At 42.7% G+C, this 21,346-nt stretch overlaps 10 non-coding genes across 10 annotated transcripts; all 10 read right to left on the bottom strand.

The window, feature by feature from the left end:
- Positions 1-441: 441 nt before the first annotated feature.
- Positions 442-523, bottom strand: trnas-gcu (transfer RNA serine (anticodon GCU)). The gene has a single exon. It is a non-coding gene; the product is annotated as a tRNA-Ser (tRNA).
- A 2,400-nt stretch (positions 524-2,923) lies between these two features.
- trnas-gcu (transfer RNA serine (anticodon GCU)) lies at positions 2,924-3,005 on the bottom strand. The gene has a single exon. It is a non-coding gene; the product is annotated as a tRNA-Ser (tRNA).
- Positions 3,006-4,865: 1,860 nt separating this feature from the next.
- Positions 4,866-4,947, bottom strand: trnas-gcu (transfer RNA serine (anticodon GCU)). The gene has a single exon. It is a non-coding gene; the product is annotated as a tRNA-Ser (tRNA).
- A 1,036-nt stretch (positions 4,948-5,983) lies between these two features.
- On the bottom strand, positions 5,984-6,065 carry trnas-gcu (transfer RNA serine (anticodon GCU)). Its single transcript has one exon. It is a non-coding gene; the product is annotated as a tRNA-Ser (tRNA).
- A 726-nt stretch (positions 6,066-6,791) lies between these two features.
- Positions 6,792-6,873, bottom strand: trnas-gcu (transfer RNA serine (anticodon GCU)). Its single transcript has one exon. It is a non-coding gene; the product is annotated as a tRNA-Ser (tRNA).
- Positions 6,874-11,758: 4,885 nt separating this feature from the next.
- On the bottom strand, positions 11,759-11,840 carry trnas-gcu (transfer RNA serine (anticodon GCU)). Its single transcript has one exon. It is a non-coding gene; the product is annotated as a tRNA-Ser (tRNA).
- A 1,036-nt stretch (positions 11,841-12,876) lies between these two features.
- On the bottom strand, positions 12,877-12,958 carry trnas-gcu (transfer RNA serine (anticodon GCU)). The gene has a single exon. It is a non-coding gene; the product is annotated as a tRNA-Ser (tRNA).
- A 726-nt stretch (positions 12,959-13,684) lies between these two features.
- On the bottom strand, positions 13,685-13,766 carry trnas-gcu (transfer RNA serine (anticodon GCU)). Its single transcript has one exon. It is a non-coding gene; the product is annotated as a tRNA-Ser (tRNA).
- Positions 13,767-15,920: 2,154 nt separating this feature from the next.
- trnas-gcu (transfer RNA serine (anticodon GCU)) lies at positions 15,921-16,002 on the bottom strand. Its single transcript has one exon. It is a non-coding gene; the product is annotated as a tRNA-Ser (tRNA).
- A 4,940-nt stretch (positions 16,003-20,942) lies between these two features.
- trnas-gcu (transfer RNA serine (anticodon GCU)) lies at positions 20,943-21,024 on the bottom strand. Its single transcript has one exon. It is a non-coding gene; the product is annotated as a tRNA-Ser (tRNA).
- Between the last annotated feature and the right edge of the window lie 322 nt (positions 21,025-21,346).

Below are 21,346 nucleotides of genomic sequence, written 5' to 3'. Positions count from 1 at the left end.
GTTGCTGTATGTAAACCCTAGATTGAAATCAATGAAAGTTAGGCAGAGCAATGGCAAGGCCATGTGTCGATCCCATCGAGACATTTAACAAATGTTTTGTCAGGCCGAGTGGTCTCCAGTGCTTGATTAAGTGTGTTGAGGTGTCGGTTCAAATCCCACTATTGAGGTTGCCCTTGGTGAAGTTATTCTTCAATACCTGAATCTTATTAGTCGCTCTAGGATTGCGCAGGGATTCTATTTTCATGTGGGGCCATGTAAGAGAGGAAATAACAAATGTTGTGTGAAGAGGTTGGTGTTATAATCCACACATGCAGTTCATCGCCTTCACCACTCAGATACCAAGTCCTGTGCTCTCGCTGTGGCAGTCAGCAATTTTGCCAGTGTTTGTGAAAGTCAAAATCTTCCAGTGCCAAAATAAAGCACATCATTTGAATTGTTACACGATGAGGATGGGATTCGAACCCATGCATGCAGAGCACAATGGATTAGCAGTCCATCGCCTTAACCACTCGGCCACCTCATCCTGTTTTTTGGAAGTTGCAAATGACGTTAAAAGACTGTATTTGCTGTATGTAAACCCTAGATTGAAATCAATGAAAGTTATGCAGAGCAATGGCAAGGCCATGTGTCTATCCCATCGAGACATTTAACAAATGTTTTGTCAGGCCGAGTGGTCTCCAGTGCATGATTAAGTGTGTTGAGGTGTCGGTTCAAATCCCACTATTGAGGTTGCCCTTGGTGAAGTTATTCTTCAATACCTGAATCTTATTAGTCGCACTAGGATTGTGCAGGGACTCTACATTCATGTGGGGCCATGTAAGAGAGGAAATAACAAATGTTTTGTGAAGAAGTTGGTGTTATAATCCACACATGCAGTTCATCGCCTTCACCACTCAGATACCAAGTCCTGTGCTCTCGCTGTGGCAGTCAGCAATTTTACCAGTGTTTGTGAAAGTCAAAATCTTCCATTGCCAAAATAAAGCACCACATTTTTATTGTTACACGATGAGATTCTAACCCATGCATGTAGAGCACAATGGATAAGCAGTCCATCTCCTTAACCACTCATCCACCTCATCCTGTTATTTACATGTGGCAAATGACCTTAAAAGCCTGTAGTTGCTGTATGTAAACCCTAGATTGAAATCAATGAAAGTTAGGCAGAGCAATGGCAAGGCCATGTGTCGATCCCATCGAGACATTTAACAAATGTTTTGTCAGGCCGAGTGGTCTCCAGTGCTTGATTAAGTGTGTTGAGGTGTCGGTTCAAATCCCACTATTGAGGTTGCCCTTGGTGAAGTTATTCTTCAATACCTGAATCTTATTAGTCGCTCTAGGATTGCGCAGGGATTCTATTTTCATGTGGGGCCATGTAAGAGAGGAAATAACAAATGTTTTGTGAAGAAGTTGGTGTTATAATCCAAACATGCAGTTCATCGCCTTCACCACTCAGATACCAAGTCCTGTGCTCTCGCTGTGGCAGTCAGCAATTTTACCAGTGTTTGTGAAAGTCAAAATCTTCCATTGCCAAAATAAAGCACCGAATTTTAATTGTTACACGAATAGATTCTAACCCATGCACGTAGAGCACAATGGATAAGCTGTCCATCGCCTTAACCACTCATCCACCTCATCCTGTTATTTACATGTGGCAAATGACCTTAAAAACCTGTAGTTGCTGTATGTAAACCCTAGATTGAAATCAATGAAAGTTAGGCAGAGCAATGGCAAGGCCATGTGTCGATCCCATCGAGACATTTAACAAATGTTTTGTCAGGCCGAGTGGTCTCCAGTGCTTGATTAAGTGTGTTGAGGTGTCGGTTCAAATCCCACTATTGAGGTTGCCCTTGGTGAAGTTATTCTTCAATACCTGAATCTTATTAGTCGCTCTAGGATTGCGCAGGGATTCTATTTTCATGTGGGGCCATGTAAGAGAGGAAATAACAAATGTTGTGTGAAGAGGTTGGTGTTATAATCCACACATGCAGTTCATCGCCTTCACCAATCATATACCAAGTCCTGTGCTCTCGCTGTGGCAGTCAGCAATTTTGCAAGTGTTTGTGAAAGTCAAAATCTTCCAGTGCCAAAACAAAGCACATCATTTGAATTGTTACTCGATGAGGATGGGATTCGAACCCATGCATGCAGAGCACAATGGATTAGCAGACCATCGCCTTAACCACTCGGCCACCTCATCCTGTTTTTTGGAAGTTGCAAATGACCTTAAAACACTGTAGTTGCTGTATGTAAACCCTAGAATGAAATCAATGAAAGTTAGGCAGAGCAATGGCAAGGCCATGTGTCGATCCCATCGAGACATTTAACAAATGTTTTGTCAGGCCGAGTGGTCTCCAGTGCTTGATTAAGTGTGTTGAGGTGTCGGTTCAAATCCCACTATTGAGGTTGCCCTTGGTGAAGCTATTCTTCAATACCTGAATCGTATTAGTCGCACTAGGATTGCGCAGGGATTCTATTTTCATGTGGGGCCATGTAAGAGAGGAAATAACAAATGTTGTGTGACGAGGTTGGTGTTATAATCCACACATGCAGTTCATCGCCTTCACCACTCAGATACCAAGTCCTGTGCTCTCGCTGTGGCAGTCAGCAATTTTACCAGTGTTTGTGAAAGTCAAAATCCCACTATTGAGGTTGCCCTTGGTGAAGTTATTCTTCAATACCTGAATCTTATTAGTCGCTCTAGGATTGCGCAGGGATTCTATTTTCATGTGGGGCCATGTAAGAGAGGAAATAACAAATGTTGTGTGAAGAGGTTGGTGTTATAATCCACACATGCAGTTCATCGCCTTCACCACTCAGATACCAAGTCCTGTGCTCTCGCTGTGGCAGTCAGCAATTTTGCCAGTGTTTGTGAAAGTCAAAATCTTCCAGTGCCAAAATAAAGCACATCATTTGAATTGTTACTCGATGAGGATGGGATTCGAACCCATGCATGCAGAGCACAATGGATTAGCAGTCCATCGCCTTAACCACTCGGCCACCTCATCCTGTTTTTTGGAAGTTGCAAATGACGTTAAAAGACTGTATTTGCTGTATGTAAACCCTAGATTGATATCAATGAAAGTTATGCAGAGCAATGGCAAGGCCATGTGTCTATCCCATCGAGACATTTAACAAATGTTTTGTCAGGCCGAGTGGTCTCCAGTGCATGATTAAGTGTGTTGAGGTGTCGGTTCAAATCCCACTATTGAGGTTGCCCTTGGTGAAGCTATTCTTCAATACCTGAATCGTATTAGTCGCACTAGGATTGCGCAGGGATTCTATTTTCATGTGGGGCCATGTAAGAGAGGAAATAACAAATGTTGTGTGACGAGGTTGGTGTTATAATCCACACATGCAGTTCATCGCCTTCACCACTCAGATACCAAGTCCTGTGCTCTCGCTGTGGCAGTCAGCAATTTTACCAGTGTTTGTGAAAGTCAAAATCCCACTATTGAGGTTGCCCTTGGTGAAGTTATTCTTCAATACCTGAATCTTATTAGTCGCTCTAGGATTGCTAGGATTGCCCAGGGATTCTATTTTCATGTGGGGCCATGTAAGAGAGGAAATAACAAATGTTGTGTGACGAGGTTGGTGTTATAATCCACACATGCAGTTCATCGCCTTCACCACTCAGATACCAAGTCCTGTGCTCTCGCTGTGGCAGTCAGCAATTTTACCAGTGTTTGTGAAAGTCAAAATCTTCCAGTGCCAAAAAAAAATTACTGAATTTTAATTGTTACACAATGAGGATGGGATTCGAACCCATGCATGCAGAGCACAATGGATTAGCAGTCCATCGCCTTAACCACTCGGCCACCTCATCCTGTTTTTTGGAAGTTGCAAATGACGTTAAAAGACTGTATTTGCTGTATGTAAACCCTAGATTGAAATCAATGAAAGTTATGCAGAGCAATGGCAAGGCCATGTGTCTATCCCATCGAGACATTTAACAAATGTTTTGTCAGGCCGAGTGGTCTCCAGTGCTTGATTAAGTGTTTTGAGGTGTCGGTTCAAATCCCACTATTGAGGTTGCCCTTGGTGAAGCTATTCTTCAATACCTGAATCTTATTAGTCGCACTAGAATTGGGCAGGGATTCTATTTTCATGTGGGGCCATGTAAGAGAGGAAATAACAAATGTTTTGTGAAGAGGTTGGCGTTATAATCCACACATGCAGTTCATCGCCTTCACCACTCAGATACCAAGTCCTGTGCTCTCGCTGTGGTAGTCAGCAATTTTACAGGTGTTTGTGAAAGTCAAAATCTTCCAGTTCCAAAATAAAGCACAACATTTATAGTGTTACACGATGAGGATGGGATTCTAACCCATGCATGCAGAGCACAATGGATTAGCAGTCCATCGCCTTAACCACTCGGCCACCTCATCCTGTTTTTTGGAAGTTGCAAATTACCTTAAAAGACTGTAGTTGCTGTATGTAAACCCTAGATTGAAATCAATGAAAGTTATGCAGAGCAATGGCAAGGCCATGTGTCTATCCCATCGAGACATTTAACAACTGTTTTGTCAGGCCGAGTGGTCTCCAGTGCTTGATTAAGTGTGTTGAGGTGTCGGTTCAAATCCCACTATTGAGGTTGCCCTTGGTGAAGTTATTCTTCAATACCTGAATCTTATTAGTCGCTCTAGGATTGCGCAGGGATTCTATTTTCATGTGGGGCCATGTAAGAGAGGAAATAACAAATGTTGTGTGAAGAGGTTGGTGTTATAATCCACACATGCAGTTCATCGCCTTCACCACTCAGATACCAAGTCCTGTGCTCTCGCTGTGGCAGTCAGCAATTTTACCAGTGTTTGTGAAAGTCAAAATCTTCCAGTGCCAAAATAAATCATTGAATTTTAATTGTTACACGATGAGGATGGGATTCGAACCCATGCATGCAGAGCACAATGGATTAGCAGTCCATCGCCTTAACCACTCGGCCACCTCATCCTGTTTTTTAGAAGTTGCAAATGACGTTAAAAGACTGTAGTTGCTGTATGTAAACCCTAGATTGAAATCAATGAAAGTTATGCAGAGCAATGGCAAGGCCATGTGTCTATCCCATCGAGACATTTAACAAATGTTTTGTCAGCCCGAGTGGTCTCCAGTGCTTGATTAAGTGTGTTGAGGTGTCGGTTCAAATCCCACTATTGAGGTTGCCCTTGGTGAAGTTATTCTTCAATACCTGAATCTTATTAGTCGCACTAGGATTGTGCAGGGACTCTACATTCATGTGGGGCCATGTAAGAGAGGAAATAACAAATGTTTTGTGAAGAAGTTGGTGTTATAATCCACACATGCAGTTCATCGCCTTCACCACTCAGATACCAAGTCCTGTGCTCTCGCTGTGGCAGTCAGCAATTTTACCAGTGTTTGTGAAAGTCAAAATCTTCCATTGCCAAAATAAAGCACCGAATTTTAATTGTTACACGATGAGATTCTAACCCATGCATGTAGAGCACAATGGATAAGCAGTCCATCGCCTTAACCACTCATCCACCTCATCCTGTTATTTACATGTGGCAAATGACCTTAAAAACCTGTAGTTGCTGTATGTAAACCCTAGATTGAAATCAATGAAAGTTAGGCAGAGCAATGGCAAGGCCATGTGTCGATCCCATCGAGACATTTAACAAATGTTTTGTCAGGCCGAGTGGTCTCCAGTGCTTGATTAAGTGTGTTGAGGTGTCGGTTCAAATCCCACTTTTGAGGTTGCCCTTGGTGAAGTTATTCTTCAATACCTGAATCTTATTAGTCGCTCTAGGATTGTGCAGGGATTCTATTTTCATGTGGGGCCATGTATTAGAGGAAATAACAAATGTTGTGTGAAGAGGTTGGTGTTATAATCCACACATGCAGTTCATCGCCTTCACCACTCAGATACCAAGTCCTGTGCTCTCGCTGTGGCAGTCAGCAATTTTACCAGTGTTTGTGAAAGTCAAAATCTTCCAGTGCCAAAATAAATCACTGAATTTTAATTGTTACACGATGAGGATGGGATTCGAACCCATGCATGCAGAGCACAATGGATTAGCAGTCCATCGCCTTAACCACTCGGCCACCTCATCCTGTTTTTTGGAAGTTGCAAATGACGTTAAAAGACTGTATTTGCTGTATGTAAACCCTAGATTGAAATCAATGAAAGTTATGCAGAGCAATGGCAAGGCCATGTGTCTATCCCATCGAGACATTTAACAAATGTTTTGTCAGGCCGAGTGGTCTCCAGTGCATGATTAAGTGTGTTGAGGTGTCGGTTCAAATCCCACTATTGAGGTTGCCCTTGGTGAAGCTATTCTTCAATACCTGAATCGTATTAGTCGCACTAGGATTGCGCAGGGATTCTATTTTCATGTGGGGCCATGTAAGAGAGGAAATAACAAATGTTGTGTGACGAGGTTGGTGTTATAATCCACACATGCAGTTCATCGCCTTCACCACTCAGATACCAAGTCCTGTGCTCTCGCTGTGGCAGTCAGCAATTTTACCAGTGTTTATGAAAGTCAAAATCCCACTATTGAGGTTGCCCTTGGTGAAGTTATTCTTCAATACCTGAATCTTATTAGTCGCTCTAGGATTGCGCATGGATTCTATTTTCATGTGGGGCCATGTAAGAGAGGAAATAACAAATGTTGTGTGAAGAGGTTGGTGTTATAATCCACACATGCAGTTCATCGCCTTCACCACTCAGATACCAAGTCCTGTGCTCTCGCTGTGGCAGTCAGCAATTTTACCAGTGTTTGTGAAAGTCAAAATCTTCCAGTGCCAAAATAAATCACTGAATTTTAATTGTTACACGATGAGGATGGGATTCGAACCCATGCATGCAGAGCACAATGGATTAGCAGTCCATCGCCTTAACCACTCGGCCACCTCATCCTGTTTTTTGGAAGTTGCAAATGACGTTAAAAGACTGTATTTGCTGTATGTAAACCCTAGATTGAAATCAATGAAAGTTATGCAGAGCAATGGCAAGGCCATGTGTCTATCCCATCGAGACATTTAACAAATGTTTTGTCAGGCCGAGTGGTCTCCAGTGCATGATTAAGTGTGTTGAGGTGTCGGTTCAAATCCCACTATTGAGGTTGCCCTTGGTGAAGCTATTCTTCAATACCTGAATCGTATTAGTCGCACTAGGATTGCGCAGGGATTCTATTTTCATGTGGGGCCATGTAAGAGAGGAAATAACAAATGTTGTGTGACGAGGTTGGTGTTATAATCCACACATGCAGTTCATCGCCTTCACCACTCAGATACCAAGTCCTGTGCTCTCGCTGTGGCAGTCAGCAATTTTACCAGTGTTTGTGAAAGTCAAAATCCCACTATTGAGGTTGCCCTTGGTGAAGTTATTCTTCAATAACTGAATCTTATTAGTCGCTCTAGGATTGCGCAGGGATTCTATTTTCATGTGGGGCCATGTAAGAGAGAAAATAACAAATGTTGTGTGAAGAGGTTGGTGTTATAATCCACACATGCAGTTCATCGCCTTCACCACTCAGATACCAAGTCCTGTGCTCTCGCTGTGGCAGTCAGCAATTTTACCAGTGTTTGTGAAAGTCAAAATCTTCCAGTGCCAAAATAAAGCACATCATTTTAATTGTTACGTGATGAGGATGGGACTCGAACCCATGCATGCAGAGCACAATGGATCAGCAGTCCATCGCCTTAACCACTCATCCACCTCATCCTGATTTTTACATGTGGCAAATGACGTTAAAAGACTGTAGTTGCTGTATGTAAACCCTAGAATGAAATCAATGAAAGTTAGGCAGAGCAATTGCAAGGCCATGTGTCGATCCCATCGAGACATTTAACAAATGTTTTGTCAGGCCGAGTGGTCTCCAGTGCTTGATTAAGTGTGTTGAGGTGTCGGTTCAAATCCCACTATTGAGGTTGCCCTTGGTGAAGTTATTCTTCAATACCTGAATCTTATTAGTCGCTCTAGGATTGCGCAGGGATTCTATTTTCATGTGGGGCCATGTAAGAGAGGAAATAACAAATGTTGTGTGACGAGGTTGGTGTTATAATCCACACATGCAGTTCATCGCCTTCACCACTCAGATACCAAGTCCTGTGCTCTCGCTGTGGCAGTCAGCAATTTTACCAGTGTTTGTGAAAGTCAAAATCCCACTATTGAGGTTGCCCTTGGTGAAGTTATTCTTCAATACCTGAATCTTATTAGTCGCTCTAGGATTGCGCAGGGATTCTATTTTCATGTGGGGCCATGTAAGAGAGGAAATAACAAATGTTGTGTGACGAGGTTGGTGTTATAATCCACACATGCAGTTCATCGCCTTCACCACTCAGATACCAAGTCCTGTGCTCTCGCTGTGGCAGTCAGCAATTTTGCCAGTGTTTGTGAAAGTCAAAATCTTCCAGTGCCAAAATAAAGCACATCATTTGAATTGTTACTGGGATTCGAACCCATGCATGCAGAGCACAATGGATTAGCAGTCCATTGCCTTAACCACTCGGCCACCTCATCCTGTTTTTTGTAAGTTGGAAATTACCTTAAAAGACTGTAGTTGCTGTATGTAAACCCTAGATTGAAATCAATGAAAGTTATGCAGAGCAATGGCAAGGCCATGTGTCTATCCCATCGAGACATTTAACAAATGTTTTGTCAGGCCGAGTGGTCTCCAGTGCTTGATTAAGTGTGTTGAGGTGTCGGTTCAAATCCCACTATTGAGGTTGCCCTTGGTGAAGTTATTCTTCAATACCTGAATCTTATTAGTCGCTCTAGGATTGCGCAGGGATTCTATTTTCATGTGGGGCCATGTAAGAGAGGAAATAACAAATGTTTTGTGAAGAAGTTGGTGTTATAATCCACACATGCAGTTCATCGCCTTCACCAATCATATACCAAGTCCTGTGCTCTCGCTGTGGCAGTCAGCAATTTTGCCAGTGTTTGTGAAAGTCAAAATCTTCCAGTGCCAAAATAAAGCACATCATTTGAATTGTTACTCGATGAGGATGGGATTCGAACCCATGCATGCAGAGCACAATGGATTAGCAGACCATCGCCTTAACCACTCGGCCACCTCATCCTGTTTTTTGGAAGTTGCAAATGACCTTAAAAGACTGTAGTTGCTGTATGTAAACCCTAGAATGAAATCAATGAAAGTTAGGCAGAGCAATGGCAAGGCCATGTGTCGATCCCATCGAGACATTTAACAAATGTTTTGTCAGGCCGAGTGGTCTCCAGTGCTTGATTAAGTGTGTTGAGGTGTCGGTTCAAATCCCACTATTGAGGTTGCCCTTGGTGAAGTTATTCTTCAATACCTGAATCTTATTAGTCGCTCTAGGATTGCGCAGGGATTCTATTTTCATGTGGGGCCATGTAACAGAGGAAATAACAAATGTTGTGTGAAGAGTGTTATAATCCACACATGCAGTTCATCGCCTTCACCACTCATATACCAAGTCCTGTGCTCTCGCTGTGGCAGTCAGCAATTTTGCCAGTGTTTGTGAAAGTCAAAATCTTCCAGTGCCAAAATAAAGCACATCATTTGAATTGTTACTCGATGAGGATGGGATTCTAACCCATGCATGCAGAGCACAATAGATTAGCAGTCCATCGCCTTAACCACTCGGCCACCTCATCCTGTTTTTTGGACGTTGCAAATGACCTTAAAAGACTGTAGTTGCTGTATGTAAACCCTAGATTGAAATCAATGAAAGTTATGCAGAGCAATGGCAAGGCCATGTGTCTATCCCATCGAGACATTTAACAAATGTTTTGTCAGGCCGAGTGGTCTCCAGTGCTTGATTAAGTGTGTTGAGGTGTCGGTTCAAATCCGACTATTGAGGTTGCCCTTGGTGAAGTTATTCTTCAATACCTGAATCTTATTAGTCACTCTAGGATTGCGCAGGGATTCTATTTTCATGTGGGGCCATGTAACAGAGGAAATAACAAATGTTTTGTGAAGAGGTTGGTGTTATAATCCACACATGCAGTTCATCGCCTTCACCACTCAGATACCAAGTCCTGTGCTCTCGCTGTGGCAGTCAGCAATTTTGCCAGTGTTTGTGAAAGTCAAAATCTTCCAGTGCCAAAATAAAGCACATCATTTGAATTGTTACTCGATGAGGATGGGATTCGAACCCATGCATGCAGAGCACAATGGATTAGCAGTCCATCGCCTTAACTACTCGGCCACCTCATCCTGTTTTTTTTAAATTGCAAATTACCTTAAAAGACTGTAGTTGCTGTATGTAAACCCTAGATTGAAATCAATGAAAGTTATGCAGAGCAATGGCAAGGCCATGTGTCTATCCCATCGAGACATTTAACAAATGTTTTGTCAGGCCGAGTGGTCTCCAGTGCTTGATTAAGTGTGTTGAGGTGTCGGTTCAAATCCCACTATTGAGGTTGCCCTTGGTGAAGTTATTCTTCAATACCTGAATCTTATTAGTCGCTCTAGGATTGCGAAGGGATTCTATTTTCATGTGGGGCCATGTAACAGAGGAAATAACAAATGTTGTGTGAAGAGGTTGGTGTTATAATCCACACATGCAGTTCATCGCCTTCACCACTCGTATACCAAGTCCTGTGCTCTCGCTGTGGCAGTCAGCAATTTTGCCAGTGTTTGTGAAAGTCAAAATCTTCCAGTGCCAAAATAAAGCACATCATTTTAATTGTTACACGATGAGGATGGGATTCAAACCCATGCATGCATAGCACAATGGATTAGCAGTCCATCGCCTTAACCACTCGGCCACCTCATCCTGTTTTTTGGACGTTGCAAATGACCTTAAAAGACTGTAGTTGCTGTATGTAAACCCTAGATTGAAATCAATGAAAGTTATGCAGAGCAATGGCAAGGCCATGTGTCTATCCCATCGAGACATTTAACAAATGTTTTGTCAGCCCGAGTGGTCTCCAGTGCTTGATTAAGTGTGTTGAGGTGTCGGTTCAAATCCCACTATTGAGGTTGCCCTTGGTGAAGTTATTCTTCAATACCTGAATCTTATTAGTCACACTAGGATTGTGCAGGGACTCTACATTCATGTGGGGCCATGTAAGAGAGGAAATAACAAATGTTTTGTGAAGAAGTTGGTGTTATAATCCACACATGCAGTTCATCGCCTTCACCACTCAGATACCAAGTCCTGTGCTCTCGCTGTGGCAGTCAGCAATTTTACCAGTGTTTGTGAAAGTCAAAATCTTCCATTGCCAAAATAAAGCACCGAATTTTAATTGTTACACGATGAGATTCTAACCCATGCATGTAGAGCACAATGGATAAGCAGTCCATCGCCTTAACCACTCATCCACCTCATCCTGTGATTTACATGTGGCAAATGACCTTAAAAACCTGTAGTTGCTGTATGTAAACCCTAGATTGAAATCAATGAAAGTTAGGCAGAGCAATGGCAAGGCCATGTGTCGATCCCATCGAGACATTTAACAAATGTTTTGTCAGGCCGAGTGGTCTCCAGTGCTTGATTAAGTGTGTTGAGGTGTCGGTTCAAATCCCACTATTGAGGTTGCCCTTGGTGAAGTTATTCTTCAATACCTGAATCTTATTAGTCGCTCTAGGATTGCGCAGGGATTCTATTTTCATGTGGGGCCATGTAAGAGAGGAAATAACAAATGTTGTGTGAAGAGGTTGGTGTTATAATCCACACATGCAGTTCATCGCCTTCACCACTCAGATACCAAGTCCTGTGCTCTCGCTGTGGCAGTCAGCAATTTTGCCAGTGTTTGTGAAAGTCAAAATCTTCCAGTGCCAAAATAAAGCACATCATTTGAATTGTTACTCGATGAGGATGGGATTCGAACCCATGCATGCAGAGCACAATGGATTAGCAGTCCATCGCCTTAACCACTCGGCCACCTCATCCTGTTTTTTGTAAGTTGCAAATTACCTTAAAAGACTGTAGTTGCTGTATGTAAACCCTAGATTGAAATCAATGAAAGTTATGCAGAGCAATGGCAAGGCCATGTGTCTATCCCATCGAGACATTTAACAAATGTTTTGTCAGGCCGAGTGGTCTCCAGTGCTTGATTAAGTGTGTTGAGGTGTCGGTTCAAATCCCACTATTGAGGTTGCCCTTGGTGAAGTTATTCTTCAATACCTGAATCTTATTAGTCGCTCTAGGATTGCGCAGGGACTCTACATTCATGTGGGGCCATGTAAGAGAGGAAATAACAAATGTTTTGTGAAGAAGTTGGTGTTATAATCCACACATGCAGTTCATCGCCTTCACCACTCAGATACCAAGTCCTGTGCTCTCGCTGTGGCAGTCAGCAATTTTACCAGTGTTTGTGAAAGTCAAAATCTTCCATTGCCAAAATAAAGCACCGAATTTTAATTGTTACACGATGAGATTCTAACCCATGCATGTAGAGCACAATGGATAAGCAGTCCATCGCCTTAACCACTCATCCACCTCATCCTGTTATTTACATGTGGCAAATGACCTTAAAAACCTGTAGTTGCTGTATGTAAACCCTAGATTGAAATCAATGAAAGTTAGGCAGAGCAATGGCAAGGCCATGTGTCGATCCCATCGAGACATTTAACAAATGTTTTGTCAGGCCGAGTGGTCTCCAGTGCTTGATTAAGTGTGTTGAGGTGTCGGTTCAAATCCCACTATTGAGGTTGCCCTTGGTGAAGTTATTCTTCAATACCTGAATCTTATTAGTCGCTCTAGGATTGCGCAGGGATTCTATTTTCATGTGGGGCCATGTAAGAGAGGAAATAACAAATGTTGTGTGAAGAGGTTGGTGTTATAATCCACACATGCAGTTCATCGCCTTCACCACTCAGATACCAAGTCCTGTGCTCTCGCTGTGGCAGTCAGCAATTTTGCCAGTGTTTGTGAAAGTCAAAATCTTCCAGTGCCAAAATAAAGCACATCATTTGAATTGTTACTCGATGAGGATGGGATTCGAACCCATGCATGCAGAGCACAATGGATTAGCAGTCCATCGCCTTAACCACTCGGCCACCTCATCCTGTTTTTTGGAAGTTGCAAATGACGTTAAAAGACTGTATTTGCTGTATGTAAACCCTAGATTGATATCAATGAAAGTTATGCAGAGCAATGGCAAGGCCATGTGTCTATCCCATCGAGACATTTAACAAATGTTTTGTCAGGCCGAGTGGTCTCCAGTGCATGATTAAGTGTGTTGAGGTGTCGGTTCAAATCCCACTATTGAGGTTGCCCTTGGTGAAGCTATTCTTCAATACCTGAATCGTATTAGTCGCACTAGGATTGCGCAGGGATTCTATTTTCATGTGGGGCCATGTAAGAGAGGAAATAACAAATGTTGTGTGACGAGGTTGGTGTTATAATCCACACATGCAGTTCATCGCCTTCACCACTCAGATACCAAGTCCTGTGCTCTCGCTGTGGCAGTCAGCAATTTTACCAGTGTTTGTGAAAGTCAAAATCCCACTATTGAGGTTGCCCTTGGTGAAGTTATTCTTCAATACCTGAATCTTATTAGTCGCTCTAGGATTGCGCAGGGATTCTATTTTCATGTGGGGCCATGTAAGAGAGGAAATAACAAATGTTGTGTGAAGAGGTTGGTGTTATAATCCACACATGCAGTTCATCGCCTTCACCACTCAGATACCAAGTCCTGTGCTCTCGCTGTGGCAGTCAGCAATTTTACCAGTGTTTGTGAAAGTCAAAATCTTCCAGTGCCAAAAAAAATCACTGAATTTTAATTGTTACACGATGAGGATGGGATTCGAACCCATGCATGCAGAGCACAATGGATTAGCAGTCCATCGCCTTAACCACTCGGCCACCTCATCCTGTTTTTTGGAAGTTGCAAATGACGTTAAAAGACTGTATTTGCTGTATGTAAACCCTAGATTGAAATCAATGAAAGTTCTGCAGAGCAATGGCAAGGCCATGTGTCTATCCCATCGAGACATTTAACAAATGTTTTGTCAGGCCGAGTGGTCTCCAGTGCTTGATTAAGTGTGTTGAGGTGTCGGTTCAAATCCCACTATTGAGGTTGCCCTTGGTGAAGTTATTCTTCAATACCTGAATCTTATTAGTCGCACTAGGATTGTGCAGGGACTCTACATTCATGTGGGGCCATGTAAGAGAGGAAATAACAAATGTTTTGTGAAGAAGTTGGTGTTATAATCCACACATGCAGTTCATCGCCTTCACCACTCAGATACCAAGTCCTGTGCTCTCGCTGTGGCAGTCAGCAATTTTACCAGTGTTTGTGAAAGTCAAAATCTTCCATTGCCAAAATAAAGCACCACATTTTTATTGTTACACGATGAGATTCTAACCCATGCATGTAGAGCACAATGGATAAGCAGTCCATCGCCTTAACCACTCATCCACCTCATCCTGTTATTTACATGTGGCAAATGACCTTAAAAGCCTGTAGTTGCTGTATGTAAACCCTAGATTGAAATCAATGAAAGTTAGGCAGAGCAATGGCAAGGCCATGTGTCGATCCCATCGAGACATTTAACAAATGTTTTGTCAGGCCGAGTGGTCTCCAGTGCTTGATTAAGTGTGTTGAGGTGTCGGTTCAAATCCCACTATTGAGGTTGCCCTTGGTGAAGTTATTCTTCAATACCTGAATCTTATTAGTCGCTCTAGGATTGCGCAGGGATTCTATTTTCATGTGGGGCCATGTAAGAGAGGAAATAACAAATGTTTTGTGAAGAGGTTGGTGTTATAATCCACACATGCAGTTCATCGCCTTCACCACTCAGATACCAAGTCCTGTGCTCTCGCTGTGGCAGTCAGCAATTTTACCAGTGTTTGTGAAAGTCAAAATCTTCCAGTGCCAAAATAAAGCACCGAATTTTAATTGTTACACGATGAGGATTCTAACCCATGCATGCAGAGCACAATGGATTAGCAGTCCATCGCCTTAACCACTCATCCACCTCATCCTGTTTTTACATGTGGCAAATGACCTTAAAAAACTGTAGTTGCTGTATGTAAACCCTAGATTGAAATCAATGAAAGTTAGGCAGAGCAATGGCAAGGCCATGTGTCGATCCCATCGAGACATTTAACAAATGTTTTGTCAGGCCGAGTGGTCTCCAGTGCTTGATTAAGTGTGTTGAGGTGTCGGTTCAAATCCCACTATTGAGGTTGCCCTTGGTGAAGTTATTCTTCAATACCTGAATCTTATTAGTCGCTCTAGGATTGCGCAGGGATTCTATTTTCATGTGGGGCCATGTAAGAGAGGAAATAACAAATGTTGTGTGAAGAGGTTGGTGTTATAATCCACACATGCAGTTCATCGCCTTCACCACTCAGATACCAAGTCCTGTGCTCTCGCTGTGGCAGTCAGCAATTTTGCCAGTGTTTGTGAAAGTCAAAATCTTCCAGTGCCAAAATAAAGCACGAATTTTAATTGTTACACGATGAGGATGGGATTCTAACCCATGCATGCAGAGCACAATGGATTAGCAGTCCATCGCCTTAACCACTCGGCCACCTCATCCTGTTTTTTGGAAGTGGCAAATGACCTTAAAACACTGTAGTTGCTGTATGTAAACCCTAGATTGAAATCAATGAAAGTTAGGCAGAGCAATGGCAAGGCCATGTGTCGATCCCATCGAGACATTTAACAAATGTTTTGTCAGGCCGAGTGGTCTCCAGTGCTTGATTAAGTGTGTTGAGGTGTCGGTTCAAATCCCACTATTGAGGTTGCCCTTGGTGAAGTTATTCTTCAATACCTGAATCTTATTAGTCGCTCTAGGATTGCGCAGGGATTCTATTTTCATGTGGGGCCATGTAAGAGAGGAAATAACAAATGTTGTGTGAAGAGGTTGGTGTTATAATCCACACATGCAGTTCATCGCCTTCACCACTCAGATACCAAGTCCTGTGCTCTCGCTGTGGCAGTCAGCAATTTTACCAGTGTTTGTGAAAGTCAAAATCTTCCAGTGCCAAAATAAAGCACATGAATTTTAATTGTTACACGATGAGGATGGGATTCGAACCCATGCATGCAGAGCACAATGGATTAGCAGTCCATCGCCTTAACCACTCGGCCACCTCATCCTGTTTTTTGGAAGTTGCAAATGACCTTAAAAGACTGTAGTTGCTGTATGTAAACCCTAGATTGAAATCAATGAAAGTTATGCAGAGCAATGGCAAGGCCATGTGTCGATCCCATCGAGACATTTAACAAATGTTTTGTCAGGCCGAGTGGTCTCCAGTGCTTGATTAAGTGTGTTGAGGTGTCGGTTCAAATCCCACTATTGAGGTTGCCCTTGGTGAAGTTATTCTTCAATACCTGAATCTTATTAGTCGCACTAGGATTGTGCAGGGACTCTACATTCATGTGGGGCCATGTAAGAGAGGAAATAACAAATGTTTTGTGAAGAGGTTGGTGTTATAATCCACACATGCAGTTCATCGCCTTCACCACTCAGATACCAAGTCCTGTGCTCTCGCTGTGGCAGTCAGCAATTTTACCAGTGTTTGTGAAAGTCAAAATCTTCCAGTGCCAAAATAAAGCACATCATTTTAATTGTTACACGATGAGATTCTAACCCATGCATGCAGAGCACAATGGATAAGCAGTCCATCGCCTTAACCACTCGGCCACCTCATCCTGTTATTTACATGTGGCAAATGACCTTAAAAACCTGTAGTTGCTGTATGTAAACCCTAGATTGAAATCAATGAAAGTTAGGCAGAGCAATGGCAAGGCCATGTGTCGATCCCATCGAGACATTTAACAAATGTTTTGTCAGGCCGAGTGGTCTCCAGTGCTTGATTAAGTGTGTTGAGGTGTCGGTTCAAATCCCACTATTGAGGTTGCCCTTGGTGAAGTTATTCTTCAATACCTGAATCTTATTAGTCGCTCTAGGATTGCGCAGGGATTCTATTTTCATGTGGGGCCATGTAAGAGAGGAAATAACAAATGTTGTGTGAAGAGGTTGGTGTTATAATCCACACATGCAGTTCATCGCCTTCACCACTCAGATACCAAGTCCTGTGCTCTCGCTGTGGCAGTCAGCAATTTTACCAGTGTTTGTGAAAGTCAAAATCTTCCAGTGCCAAAATAAAGCACATCATTTTAATTGTTACACGATGAGGATTCTCGAACCCATGCATGCAGAGCACAATGGATTAGCAGTCCATCGCCTTAACCACTCGGCCACCTCATCCTGTTTTTAGAAGTGGCAAATGACCTTAAAAAACTGTAGTTGCTGTATGTAAACCCTAGATTGAAATCAATGAAAGTTATGCAGAGCAATGGCAAGGACATGTGTCGATCCCATCGAGACATTTAACAAATGTTTTGTCAGGCCGAGTGGTCTCCAGTGCTTGATTAAGTGTGTTGAGGTGTCGGTTCAAATCCCACTATTGAGGTTGCCCTTGGTGAAGTTATTCTTCAATACCTGAATCTTATTAGTCGCTCTAGGATTGCGCAGGGATTCTATTTTCATGTGGGGCCATGTAAGAGAGGAAATAACAAATGTTGTGTGAAGAGGTTGGTGTTATAATCCACACATGCAGTTCATCGCCTTCACCACTCAGATACCAAGTCCTGTGCTCTCGCTGTGGCAGTCAGCAATTTTACCAGTGTTTGTGAAAGTCAAAATCTTCCATTGCCAAAATAAAGCACCGAATTTTAATTGTTACACGATGAGATTCTAACCCATGCATGCAGAGCACAATGGATTAAGCAGTCCATCGCCTTAACCACTCGGCCACCTCATCCTGTTTTTACAAGTGGCAAATGACCTTAAAAGACTGTAGTTGCTGTATGTAAACCCTAGATTGAAATCAATGAAAGTTAGGCAGAGCAATGGCAAGGCCATGTGTCGATCCCATCGAGACATTTAACAAATGTTTTGTCAGGCCGAGTGGTCTCCAGTGCTTGATTAAGTGTGTTGAGGTGTCGGTTCAAATCCCACTATTGAGGTTGCCCTTGGTGAAGTTATTCTTCAATACCTGAATCTTATTAGTCGCTCTAGGATTGCGCAGGGATTCTATTTTCATGTGGGGCCATGTAAGAGAGGAAATAACAAATGTTGTGTGAAGAGGTTGGTGTTATAATCCACACATGCAGTTCATCGCCTTCACCACTCAGATACCAAGTCCTGTGCTCTCGCTGTGGCAGTCAGCAATTTTGCCAGTGTTTGTGAAAGTCAAAATCTTCCAGTGCCTAAATAAAGCACATCATTTGAATTGTTACACGATGAGATTCTAACCCATGCATGCAGAGCACAATGGATTAGCAGTCCATCGCCTTAACCACTCGGCCACCTCATCCTGTATTTTAGAAGAGGCAAATGACCTTAAAAACTGTAGTTGCTGTATGTAAACCCTAGATTGAAATCAATGAAAGTTATGCAGAGCAATGGCAAGGCCATGTGTCGATCCCATCGAGACATTTAACAAATGTTTTGTCAGGCCGAGTGGTCTCCAGTGCTTGATTAAGTGTGTTGAGGTGTCGGTTCAAATCCCACTATTGAGGTTGCCCTTGGTGAAGTTATTCTTCAATACCTGAATCTTATTAGTCGCTCTAGGATTGCGCAGGGATTCTATTTTCATGTGGGGCCATGTAAGAGAGGAAATAACAAATGTTGTGTGAAGAGGTTGGTGTTATAATCCACACATGCAGTTCATCGCCTTCACCACTCAGATACCAAGTCCTGTGCTCTCGCTGTGGCAGTCAGCAATTTTACCAGTGTTTGTGAAAGTCAAAATCTTCCAGTGCCAAAATAAAGCACATCATTTTAATTGTTACACGATGAGGATGGGATTCTAACCCATGCATGCAGAGCACAATGGATTAGCAGTCCATCGCCTTAACCACTCGGCCACCTCATCCTGTTTTTTGGAAGTTGCAAATGACCTTAAAATACTGTAGTTGCTGTATGTAAACCCTAGATTGAAATCAATGAAAGTTATGCAGAGCAATGGCAAGGACATGTGTCGATCCCATCGAGACATTTAACAAATGTTTTGTCAGGCCGAGTGGTCTCCAGGGCTTGATTAAGTGTGTTGAGGTGTCGGTTCAAATCCCACCATTGAGGTTGCCCTTGGTGAAGTTATTCTTCAATACCTGAATCTTATTAGTCGCTCTAGGATTGTGCAGGGATTCTATTTTCATGTGGGGCCATGTAAGAGAGGAAATAACAAATGTTGTGTGAAGAGGTTGGTGTTATAATCCACACATGCAGTTCATCGCCTTCACCACTCAGATACCAAGTCCTGTGCTCTCGCTGTGGCAGTCAGCAATTTTACCAGTGTTTGTGAAAGTCAAAATCTTCCAGTGCCAAAATAAAGCACATCATTTGAATTGTTACACGATGAGATTCTAACCCATGCATGCAGAGCACAATGGATTAGCAGTCCATCGCCTTAACCACTCGGCCACCTCATCCTGTATTTTAGAAGTGGCAAATGACCTTAAAAACTGTAGTTGCTGTATGTAAACCCTAGATTGAAATCAATGAAAGTTATGCAGAGCAATGGCAAGGACATGTGTCGATCCCATCGAGACATTTAACAAATGTTTTGTCAGGCCGAGTGGTCTCCAGGGCTTGATTAAGTGTGTTGAGGTGTCGGTTCAAATCCCACTATTGAGGTTGCCCTTGGTGAAGTTATTCTTCAATACCTGAATCGTATTAGTCGCTCTAGGATTGCGCAGGGATTCTATTTTCATGTGGGGCCATGTAAGAGAGGAAATAACAAATGTTGTGTGAAGAGGTTGGTGTTATAATCCACACATGCAGTTCATCGCCTTCACCACTCAGATACCAAGTCCTGTGCTCTCGCTGTGGCAGTCAGCAATTTTACCAGTGTTTGTGAAAGTCAAAATCTTCCAGTGCCAAAATAAAGCACATCATTTTAATTGTTACACGATGAGATTCTAACCCATGCATGCAGAGCACAATGGATTAGCAGTCCATCGCCTTAACCACTCGGCCACCTCATCCTGTATTTTAGAAGTGGCAAATGACCTTAAAAAACTGTAGTTGCTGTATGTAAACCCTAGATTGAAATCAATGAAAGTTAGGCAGAGCAATGGCAAGGCCATGTGTCGATCCCATCGAGACATTTAACAAATGTTTTGTCAGGCCGAGTGGTCTCAAGTGCTTGATTAAGTGTGTTGAGGTGTCGGTTCAAATCCAACCATTGAGGTTGCCCTTGGTGAAGCTATTCTTCAATACCTGAATCGTATTAGTCGTACTAGGATTGTGCAGGGATTCTATTTTCATGTGGGGCCATGTAAGAGAGGAAATAACAAATGTTTTGTGAAGAGGTTGGTGTTATAATCCACACATGCAGTTCATCGCCTTCACCACTCAGATACCAAGTCCTGTGCTCTCGCTGTGGCAGTCAGCAATTTTGCCAGTGTTTGTGAAAGTCAAAATCTTCCAGTGCCAAAATAAAGCACATCATTTTAATTGTTACATGATGAGGATGGGATTCGAACCCATGCATGCAGAGCACAATGGATTAGCAGTCCATCGCCTTAACCACACGGCCACCTCATCCTGTATTTTAGAAGTGGAAAATGACCTTAAAAAACTGTAGTTGCTGTATGTAAACCCTAGATTGAAATCAATGAAAGTTAGGCAGAGCAATGGCAAGGCCATGTGTCGATCCCATCGAGACATTTAACAAATGTTTTGTCAGGCCGAGTGGTCTCAAGTGCTTGATTAAGTGTGTTGAGGTGTCGGTTCAAATCCAACCATTGAGGTTGCCCTTGGTGAAGCTATTCTTCAATACCTGAATCGTATTAGTCGCACTAGGATTGTGCAGGGACTCTACATTCATGTGGGGCCATGTAAGAGAGGAAATAACAAATGTTTTGTGAAGAGGTTGGTGTTATAATCCACACATGCAGTTCATCGCCTTCACCACTCAGATACCAAGTCCTGTGCTCTCGCTGTGGCAGTCAGCAATTTTACCAGTGTTTGTGAAAGTCAAAATCTTCCAGTGCCAAAATAAATCACCGAATTTTAATTGTTACACGATGAGGATGGGATTCGAACCCATGCATGCAGAGCACAATGGATTAGCAGTCCATCGCCTTAACCACTCGGCCACCTCATCCTGTTTTTTGGAAGTTGCAAATGACCTTAAAATACTGTAGTTGCTGTATGTAAACCCTAGATTGAAATCAATGAAAGTTATGCAGAGCAATGGCAAGGCCATGTGTCGATCCCATCGAGACATTTAACAAATGTTTTGTCAGGCCGAGTGGTCTCCAGTGCTTGATTAAGTGTGTTGAGGTGTCGGTTCAAATCCCACCATTGAGGTTGCCCTTGGTGAAGTTATTCTTCAATACCTGAATCTTATTAGTCGCACTAGGATTGTGCAGGGATTCTATTTTCATGTGGGGCCATGTAAGAGAGGAAATAACAAATGTTGTGTG

The sequence above is a fragment of the Oncorhynchus clarkii genome, chromosome 33 (assembly GCF_045791955.1).
Source record: "Oncorhynchus clarkii lewisi isolate Uvic-CL-2024 chromosome 33, UVic_Ocla_1.0, whole genome shotgun sequence".
Classification (NCBI taxonomy): Eukaryota; Metazoa; Chordata; class Actinopteri; order Salmoniformes; family Salmonidae; genus Oncorhynchus; species Oncorhynchus clarkii.
The sequence above is the reverse complement of the archived record's forward strand: the minus strand, read 5'-3'. Positions and strand labels throughout refer to the sequence as shown.